Raw genomic sequence first — 11,552 nt, 5'->3', positions numbered from 1 at the left:
CAATACAGGCCAACCTCAGGAAACACAAAAAATCTCATATAAAAAAATCCAACCTTGCATCTAAAGGAACTAGAAAAAGAATAAACAAAGCCCAAAGTTAGTAAAAGGAAAGCGATAATAGAGATCAGAGAAAAATAAATGAAATAGAGACAAAAAAAATAGAAAAGATCAATGAAACCAAGAGCAGCTTCTTTGAAAAAATAACAAAATTAATAAAACTTTAGTCAGACTCAGGAAGGAAAAAAGAGAAGACCCAAATAAATAAAACCAGAAATGAAAGAGAAATAAGAGGGATGGGAGTGGAGGGATGGGCAAAACTGGTGAAGGGAGTGGAAGGTACAGCCTTCCAGTTATAGAATGTATAAGTCACAGGGATGAAATGTACAGCGTAGGGAATATTATTAATTGTATGGTAATAGTGTTGTATGGTGACAGATGTTAGCTACACTTCGGTGAGCATTGCATAATGTATACAGTTGAATCACTATGTCGCACAGCTGAAACTCGTATAACATTGTGTATCACCTATACTTTAGTAGAAATATTAATATATAGGCGTGCCTGGGTGGCTCATTCAGTTAAGTGTCCGACTTGATTTCAGCTCAGGTCATGATCTCATGGTTCATGAGTTCGAGCCCCATGTTGGGCTCTGTGCTGATAGCACAGTGCTTGGGATACTTTCTCTCCCTTTCTCTCTGCCCCTCCCCTACTCTCTTTCACACACACTCTCTCTTTCAAATCAATAAACTTAAAAAAATAAATATTAGTATATAAATAAAAATAAAACACAGACACCCAAAACAAACATCATAGTTATTCTGTAGGATATAATAAAAATATACTCCTAATGAATAAAAGCATAAGACACTCACAGAGAAAAGCTATAACAGAGAAATAAATTTAAAAATTTAAACTTATGGGGCGCCTGTGTGGCTCAGTCAGTTAAGCGTCTGACTTCAGCTAGGATCATGATCTCATGGTTTGTGGGTTCAAGCCCTATGTCAGGTTCTGTGCTGATAACTCAGAGCCTGGAGAATGCTTTGGATTCTGTATCTCCCTCTCCCTCTGCCCTTCCCCAACTCTCTCTCTCTCTCAAAAATAAATACACACTTAAACAAATTTTTTTATTTTAAATTTAAAATTCAATATCTGAAAAAGGACAATTTAACTACATAGACCTAAAAACGGGTGGAATTGACAAAAGAATTGGTATGCATTAAGAATAAATCAATGGAGGGGCGCCTGGGTGGCTCAGTCGGTTGGGTGTCCGACTTCGGCTCAGGTCATGATCTCGCGGTCCGTGAGTTCGAGCCCCGCGTCGGGCTCTGTGCTGACAGCTCAGAGCCTGGAGCCTGTTTCGGATTCTGTGTCTCCCTCTCTCTATGCCCCTCCCCACTCGTGCTCTGTCTCCCTCTGTCTCAAAAATAAATAAACATTAAAAAAAATTTTTTTTAAAAAGATTAGTAAAAATTTCAAGACACAACTAGTTAACTGGCTATGCTGATAAGACAATTAGAGTACAGTAAAACCTTGGGCTGCGAGTAACTTGTTCTGCAAGTGTTCCACAAGATAAGCAAACATTTCTAACAAATTTTAACTTGATAAATGAGTGACGTCTTGCAAGACGAGTAGTATGTGATGCCAAACGTCACAGGATCACAACTGAGCCAATGGTTCTTGAAATTTCATTTGATATATGAGTGTTTTGGGGAAAAAAAAAATGTTGCCAGAATGAATTATGCTCAGAAACCAAGGTTTTACTCTATTTGGAAATAAGTACTTATTTGGACATAAGTATTAACAATCCTCCTCCATTTAAGAATACAGTGCACAGGCGCCTGGGTGGCTGAGTCAGTTGAGCGTCCGACTTTGGCTCAGGTCATGATCTCACGGTCTGTGGGTTCCAGCCCTGCGTCGGTCTCTGTGCTAACAGCTTAGAGCCTGGAGCCTGCTTCAGATTCTGTGTCTCCCTCTCTCTCTGCCCCTCCCCTGCTCATGCTCTGTCTCTCTCTGTCTCAAAAATAAATTTAAAAAACATTAAAAAAAATTTTTTTTAAAGAATACAGTGCACAAGGGGCGCCTGGGTGGCTCAGTCAGTTGAGCATCTGACTTCGGCTCAGGTCATGATCTCACAGTTCATGGGTTCGAGCCCCATGTCAGACTCTGTGCTGACAGCTCAGAGGCTGGAGCCTGCTTTGGATTCTGTGGCTCTCTCTTTCTGCCCCTTCCCTGCTTGCACTCTGTCTCTATCTATCCCTCTCAAAAATAAACATTAAAAAAATAAAAAAAATAAAAGAATACAGTGCACAAAAAAGAAATGAAAAGATTAGATGCTTTTGTAAAATACTCCCTATAGACAATTCTTTTATAAGTTTCTCCCTCAGGTAAAGCCCCAGATGATCTTTTATCAGAAGAGTAGAGAGAGAGAGTGATTAAGAAACTTTAAGTATAATCTAAATTATCAGGAGACAAGGTAGCTCTAGGTTCCCAAATTTTCTAATTATCAGAATAATCTGATGCAGCTTTTCATTTAGGTATATACCCCAGAATTCCTCCACAAGACTACGTGATTCAACAGGTTTTAGATGGGACCCAGTAATCATTAGTATCAGCCCAGATATGGGAATCCATTAAATAATGGTTATCTATAGGAGAAAAGAGAAGTGATTTAGAAGATTAGACTATTTTATTAAAGGGAGCTCCAAACCATGTTCATACCAGTCATAACTCACAATAGCCAAAAAATGGAAGCAACCCCAGTGTCCACTGACAGATGAACAAATAAACCAGATGTGGTATATACATACAATGGAATATTCTGACACATGCTAAAACATGAATAAAACTTGAGGATATTTAGGAATCAGCCAGTCACAAAAAGACAAATTCTATAGGACTCCACTTATATGAGACATCTAGAATAGTCAAATACATAGAAACAAAAAGCAAAATGGTGGTTGCCAGGGGCTGGGGGAGAGGGGAGGGACTTATTTAGTGGGTATAGAATTTGAGTTTTGCAAGATGAAAAAGTTCTGAAGATTGGTTGCACAACAATGTGAATACACTTAACGCTCCTGATTTGTCCACTAAATATTGATCAAGATGGCAAATTTTATGTTATGTGTGCTTTACTAGGATAAGAAACTTTTAAAGGGAGTTCAAGTGATAAAAACATAATTTTCTGATTCACATTTTTGTTGTGAAATAAGACTGTGAAAATATATACTCTATATAATACTCATTGTTACCACAGCCATCTTGAAAGGAAAATTTTTTTTTAATTTTTTTAAATGTTTATTTATTTTTGAGAGAGACAGAGACAGAAAGCGAGTGGGTTAGGGTGAGAGAGAAAGGGAGACACAGAATCTGAAGCAGGCTTCAGGCTCCGAGCTATCAGCACAGAGCCCGATGCAGGGCTCAAATTCATGAGTTGTGAGATTATGACCTGAGCTGAAGCCAGACACTCAACCGACTGAGCCCCACAGGCACCCGCCCCCCCCCAAATATGGTTTTAATTGTAGGAATAGCCTATTTCTCTCCCAGCAGCATACCTCAGGGGAATTTTCCTATCTGTAAGGGTTTATCCATCAAAGGGAAGTTGTGAGTATAGGTCACTTTAATAAGGTTCTGGATCAAACACGACATAATTTAGAGGAAAATTCTCTGGTCTAAATGATTAAAAAGATCCTCAGGGTGCACACAGCACTGGAGTATAAAGGTGCATTTTGTGTTTATTATTAATTGTATTCAACATTATATTTCACAGATTGCTTTCTCAGATTAAAACATAGATAAAGCTTTGAACCTGGGTATTGACTCACCTTCAAGATGCAGCAGCATGTTACAGAAAAAGTTCTGTCCTGTAATTTACCAGCACCTCTCTGGGCACTCCCAGAATATTTATAGCTTGGTGATTCATAGTTCCCAGGCTTAGAGTCAGTGCTGGGTAGTCAGTTTATTCATTAGGCTGGGCCACACTATCCCAGATGGATGAAACTCATTGCTTAGCATATGAAGCAAAATGAGAGAGTAAGTAATCCCTGGAAACTCATCGAACATAATCCTGGGCACTACATAGTCATGGAAATTGCTACCCTGACAATTGAAAAATTCACATCTCAAGTGAAAACATTACTTTATTTCAACTATAAGAACAAATGGAGAAGTCACATGGGTGTGAATGTTGGTTGTGTATGCATGGATGTGCCCTGTGATTAATAAACCATAAAAATGCATGACATTTTTCAAAATATCACACGGATCATAGATTTTTGTTTAATTTAGTTTACTTACATAGAAAATTGAGATGAATATATTTTCAGGAACCTTTAATTTTTTTTAATTCCCAAAAACCCAGGATATATAATAAAAATGAACAACTACCCTTAATTTCCACATGCTAAACTTTTCAAAGCACTAATAATTCAATTTAATAAACCTTTATTTGCCTATATGTAAAGCACTGGCTGCATAAATAAGTAATGTTAAGTTTCTACCCCTAAGGATTTTGTTCTTCATTAGAAAAAGAGAATATACCATAATCTGTCAAACTTGGCTTAAAAAAAATTGCCTGGGATTTAAAAAAAAAAAAAAATAAGTGGATAGCCGGTCCCTAACTCCAGAGATTTTTATGTAATTTCTCTGAGTCAGGCCTAAAATTATTTTGTGTTTTTTTTTTTTAATTCCCCAAAAGATACTAATATGCAGAATAAATTAAGGAGTTCTCAACAAATCTTAGTTCAAAATAGTATGCTTCCAGATCATGTGGTTAATTCTATACACTGAGCTTTTTCCCTTCCTTCCTAATATTTTATGAAATGACACAAAATATATATCAAAAAATAACACTGCTGGGACACCTGGGTGGCTTAGTCGACGAAGTATCAGGCTTGATTTCTGCTCAGGTCATGATCTCAGTTTCATGAGTTCAAGGCCACGTGGGCTCTTCACTGAAAGCAGAGCCTGCTTGAGATTCTCAGTCTTTCTCTGCCCCTCCCCCATTCTCATTCTCTGTCTCTACCAAAAGAAATAAATCAACTAAAAAAAAGAAGAACACTGAAAAAAAATTTTTTGAAAGATGCCACGAGAAGGCCAGACTTCCAGTGGAATTTCTAGAAAGCAGAGAGAATCATTTTGCTGGAGATAACAGTGTGAAAGGACCACAGCCCAAACCAGAGCAGAGACAACCAGATTCGGGGTAGTTTTTTCCCTAAGTTGGCTCAGAGAAGCTCCCAGGTTGGAATAAAGAAATAGAACCATGATGTAAAGTAAACAGTGTTTTCTAAATGCATCCAGAAGAGAAAGCAGTCATGCCTCTGCTTCCCTGTGTATAGAGAGGGGATGAAGTCTCCAGATAAAGCACGGAAACTTCTCTCTGAAGGATCTAGAAGTGCTCCCATTGAGAGTATTAGCAAGTGAGTTACATTAACTGTTGACTGTACCTTCTCATCTCATGCAAAGGGGGCAGTGTGAACCAACAAACACATAAAAGACAGGTAGCTTTCAGAGGAATAAAGTAAACTAAAATATTCCTCATATGGACTAAACCTCTTCATTTTGGCAAATACAGGAACATCTGGACTGTCCGCTCACACATGCTCTGTGGAAGCAAGGCTGTTGGCATGAACAACCCTCACACATAAGGACCACAATTCAGTCACTGCAGAGGGGAGAGGCCTGTGGAGGAAACTGACCTACAAAATCACGAGAAAGAAAACCCATGACTCCTGCAAGTATTCATCAACGTGGCCATAACTCGTAACCAAGAATGGACATCTAACGGTCATTGGACGTAGACAGAAAACCAGAAGCACGAAAAAGAAGGACCAAATGAATAAACCACACAGATGATTCTGAAAGAAACAGTTTATTTAGGTATTATGAGAATTTCCAAAAAGCCCAGTTGGTATATTTGGGATTATCTGAAAAGAACAGGATCAGATTGCTATGAATAAAAATGTCCCATGAAAAAAGAGCATAGGCCTGTTGAGACAGCACCAATGCCAGGCCACAAGTAGACCAGAGTCCCTGCCCTGATGCTGGAGAGGCCACAACATGAGATGGGTGGCAGGGGGATGAGAAGAGGAAAATGAAAGACTCTTGCTGGATATTTTATATACGAAAAGTAAGAGTTTTGATTTTGAGACCAGAAAAAAAAATCTGTAATCAAAATAATGGGCTAAAATTTAGAAATATTATTGAAAAATTCTTATACAAAAAAATGGACCTTCATGCATCTCCAACCAGCATCATCTCTGTTCTTCAGTGACCTCATCCTGTACCGTGGCTTTATGAAACATTTGAATGTAATGATTACTAAGCCATTATTTCCTGTCCGAAGCTTCAGAACTCCAGATACTAACAGCCAATTTGTATATATCCGCACAGTGGCCTGTAAATATCTCAAGCGTGAAACAGCCAAAAGGGAATTCTGCTTTCCTCTCGCCCAAATCCTGTTTCTCCCTAGGCTGCCTTATCTCTATAAAAGGTACCGCAATCCTCTATCTTGAACTGAAATCCCTAAGTCTTGTCTTCCAATCACCAGTACCTAATCGATTAGCGAGTTGTGACCACTCTGCACTCATCGTATAACCCATATCTACCCTACTTCCCTATCTTAACACCACCACGCTAAACCAGACCACCAGCATCACTTGCCATGTCCCCCTGAACGCTTTTTATCTGGTCTCCTTGCCTCCATTCTGGTGCATCTCAACTCTCTCTCCACAGAGCAGTCAAAGTAAGTTTGTAAAGTGTAAATTAGATCGTGTAGACCCCGTGCCCACAGGATGCCCAAGCGTTATCTTCCACCGCATGTAATACATATAGAATAAAATATTAGTTGAATTTCTCCATATGTCTGATGAGCTTTAGCTTACCATTTATGCTTACAAATTAAAGACCAGATTGATAAATGTTTGTAGGAGTCGTGAGTTTTCTTAGTGATTATGGTAGGTCAGTTTCGCCTCCAGGCATTTTCCATTACATTGAAATAAAACCACTTCATGATGTATTGATCTATTACACATTGTGTGCTTATGCATGTATGATTTTTGCCAATTACATGTCATTGAAGCTGGGAAAAAAACAAACCATAAAATAAAAACCATGGAATTATACTCTTTCTATGGGTGAATTGTATCTCAATAAAGCTACATATAAATTGTATCTCAACAAATCTGTTACAAATAAATAGTGAGGAGAAAAAGAAATACATGCATATATTCATATATACACACATATAACCAAACTACTTATTTTGGTTTACAATGCCCTGGGATACCTGACCATTGTCTATCCATCTAAAGTCATCTCATGCCACCGACTTTATTTATTAGACTGCAGATGTAGTAACATTTTGTTTCGAATTTGCCAAGCTCTTTCCAACTCTAAAATGTTTGTAATAGCTATTTTTGTATACTTGAAATATTATTCCCCTTATCTTCTCAGGACTGGCTCTGTCTTATCATTTATGTCACAACTCAAAGTTTTGCATTCTCCTCAGAAAGGCGTTTTCTGACAAATCCATTAACAAATGTCACCCAGCTATTATGTACTCCACCATCTGAGTTTAATTCTTGTCTCAAAACATGTCATTTTGTATTTTTTCTCCTTTTTGTATGTTTGTTTTTGTAGCGTACCCCCTCCTGTACCATGGTTGTCACGTTCCAGAACAGGGGACAGGGTGGAGGTGGGGATAAACAAACGGACAAAAATAAGAATAAAATTAAGCCGTGCAGATTGGTCTTTCATCAGTTCTGAAAATTGTCAGCCACTGTTTCCTCAAATGTTTTATGTCCCAGTCCCTGCCCCAGTAGAACTACGATTAAATATATCTTATGCTCTATATTTTTTCTCCATAATTATTGTTTCTTTTCTGTATGTTGAATTTTTGTATCTTTCTATACTGCCTTCTAGGTTTTTAAAAACTCTCTTCTACTTATTATCATTTCATTTGTTTAGTGTACTACTAAACCCGTTTATGTTTTTATTATTACTGATTGTACACAGTAGTCACTTCTAGAACCTCTACTTCATATTTTTAAATAATATGCTTTTCTACATATTTATAGCTCCTGTGCCTGGAGATATGTTTAATGCATTCTTTATTTATTTAAATGTAGTGAGGAAAGTTATTTTATACTAGGCGTTGAGTAATTCCAATATTTGAGGATTTCACGAGTCTCTTTCTCCTGTCTGGTGTTTGTATTGTTTTTTTCTTCATGAAACTTTTTTAGCTTGTATGTTTGATTATCTATGACTGTGTGCTTGTTGCTTGTGAAAAAAAAAAAAAAAAAAACAACATTATGATGATTCCCTGAGGCCTAGATAAAGTGCCTCCTTTTAGAGATACTTTGTATTTGTTTCTCTTAGGTACATAAGACCACTAACAGTGTGGGACCACTTCAAACTGAGTCCCAAATCCTGGGGATGTGAATCGGACAAATCTAAGTAGCATCAGCCAATGGATAAATTTTCTTGGGGAAAATTATCCATCTGTTTTTTGCCTTTCATCTCCTTAGAGCCAGAGAAACTCTCCATGAAATTCCTTGTAAGTATGGGGAGAGATGTGATTTTATTCTGGTTGATCTTTATTAAGGACAACTGTCTTAATCAGTTTGGACTGATATAACAAAAACACCATAGACTACATGGCTTAAACAACAAACATTTATTTCTCATAGTTGTGGAGGCTGGGAAGTCCAAGCTGAAGGTGCTAGAACATTTAGTGTCTGGTAAGGATCTTCCTAGTTCATAAATAGCCTTCTTCTTGCCATGTCTTCACATGGTAGAAAGGGTGAAGGAGGTCTCTGGGGTTTCTTTTATGAGGGAACTAATCCCATTTATGATGGCTCCTCCCTCATAACCTATATACCTCCCAAGGGCCCTGCCTCCTAAGCCCATCACATTGAGACTTATGTTTCAACACAGGAACTTTGTGGGGACACAGACATTCAGTCTATAGCAACAACTAAACTCTCAGAGGCCAAGTTCAGTGTTGGAATGAAGAGAGACTAGTAAACTCAAAGTGGGGCCTGGCCTTTGATATCTGGCCCCATTTCCCAAACATGCAATTCAGTTCCATAAGTTAGTTTCCTCTCTTGGCAAAACTGACATAAAATACTTATATTGCACCTTTGAGTTTTTACTATCTCTTAAAATTGGCCTAGTAATTTCTTACTACCTGTCAGTTTTGATAGCATAAATTTTATTATTTTTTTCTGCATTTTATTTATTCTCAATGGAATGTGCTTTTGTCCGAAATCTGTATTTTACTCTAAATGCAAATAGAAATATTGATGAGAACATTGCTTGGCACACACTGGGTCCTCAATTAATATTTGTTTCATGATAAAGAAAGAAAAAAAAGAAAAGAGAAAAAGAAAAAGAAAAAAAAAAAGGGAGGACAGGAGGAAGGAAATGGTGAAGCACTTCTAGACCATGTGAAGAAGTTTGGAATTTATGTTACAGATGAAAAGAAGTCATGTAAGTTTGTTTGCCTGTTTCTTTTGTTTTGTTCTTAACATAGGGTGTGATATTCACATTTTTGTTGTGGAACGAGGAAAATGGGTTGCAGCAAAGCTAGGGTTAATGTAAGGAACCAGTAAATTGGACTAGAGAAGTGAATGTAGGAAAGAATACAGGTAGATAGAACTCAGAGCTAGCTCAGGTATAGAAGTGAAAGCTTGAGGACTTCTGATGATATAGGATGTGAGTGAGGGAACGAGTCAAGACCATCTCCCAAATTTGTGCTTGAGCAACCCGGTAGAAGATGTTGTCCTTCTCAGAGTTGGGAAACCCTAGGAGATAAGTCGTTTGGGAAGGTGATGAATTCGGTCCTGACCGGAGTTTGATTTCTTTGATGGAGTTAGCGGAAAGAATAAGGAATTTCTAGAGATGTGATTAATTTGGCCCAAATTCCGGAGTCCAAAATATTTATTCTGACTTCTATGTCTAAATATATAGAATCTCTTGAAATGAACAGAATACAGATAAATTGACAGGAAGCAAAATAATTTAATAAATACTATATTAGATGTATATTTTAAATAAAGAATATATTCACCATCTTTGGGTTACTATAGTTTCTCTACCTTTACCACTTTTCATTTTAGTACAAACCAACGTAGGAAGAAAACAAATACTCTTGAGTTTATGACACTAAAACTGTAGTAAAGAAACACCCAAATATGAAATTTAATTAAATCCGACTTACTTTCTTTAAAATATAATTGCATTTGGGGCACCTGGGTGGCTCAGTCGGTTGAGCGTCCAACTTCAGCTCAGGTCATGATCTCACAGCTCGTGAGTTTGAGCCCCACGTCAGGCTCTGTGCTGACAGCTCAGAGCCTGGAGCCGGATTGGATTCTGTGCCTCCCTCTCTCTGCCCCAACCCACTCGCATTCTATCTCTGTCCCTCTCAAAAATAAATAAACATTAAAAAATAATAATAATAATTGCATTTTAATTTCATGCTTAATTCTGATTTTCCACTTATAACATGGGAATAAATAATGCCACTTACTTATTCCCGGGGGGAGTGTGTTTGTGTGTGTGCACACACATGCACATGTGAATGTGGATTAGGAATGTGTCATTATACAAAAGCTAAATTTCTTGCACTTGTAGACCACATTGGTGACACAGTGTATCACTTGATGATTTACTTTACAAAATTTTGGCTAATCTTACCCACGCATTTGAACACTATAACCTCCTTATAATGGCTTTTTATTAGAATGTTTGCATAAGTGTGCATAGGACATATGTATGCCTGCTTGCATTATGTTGAGACCTGAATTAAAAGACAACTCTGTCCCTTCAGCAAGGCTCTGATTGCTTCTGGACCTACATTTTATTTTCTTTTTTTATTTTTTTAATGTTTATTTTTAATGTTTTTAATGTTTGTTTTTGACAGAGAGAGAGAGAGCCTAAGCAGGGAACGGGCAGAGAGAGAGAAGGAGACCTAGAATAGAAAGCAGGCTCCAGGCTCTGAGCTGACAGCACAGAGCCCAGCGTGGGGCTCGAACTCAAGAACCATGAGATCATGACCTGGGCCAAAGTAGGATGCTTAAACTACTGAGCCACCCAGGTGCCCCTGGACCTACATTTTCTTATTTGTAAATTGAGGCAGTAGAATTAAGTAATCTCTAATGTTTATTTTAGGCTTAAGATCTGTATTTCTATCATATAATGGCTGTAATTTGAAATTGTGTCTACATTTTTATTTTATGTCTTTTTTTTCCCCATTATGCCAGACATTATTTTTATTCCCCAAACAAAAATATATTCCACAAAGTCTTGGGAAAAATAGTCTCAAAGACATATATAGGTGGTTCCCTATTGCTACAAAATTAAGCCCAGCTCTTTGCACATGCATGGGATGTCAGGTGCTCTGAGTTCTAAGTCGTCAGCCTTACACACATTTCCTTGACACATGGTCTCTCCCCTAGAAATACTGACCAGCACACCGATTCATCCTTCTTTCCCTCTGTCCATGCTTCTTCTTGCTTTTCTTTGCCAACCTAACTCCTCTTCATCCTTTCAAATAA

The sequence above is a fragment of the Panthera leo genome, chromosome B2 (assembly GCF_018350215.1).
Source record: "Panthera leo isolate Ple1 chromosome B2, P.leo_Ple1_pat1.1, whole genome shotgun sequence".
NCBI lineage: Eukaryota > Metazoa > Chordata > Mammalia > Carnivora > Felidae > Panthera > Panthera leo.
Note: the sequence above shows the minus strand (reverse complement) of the source record.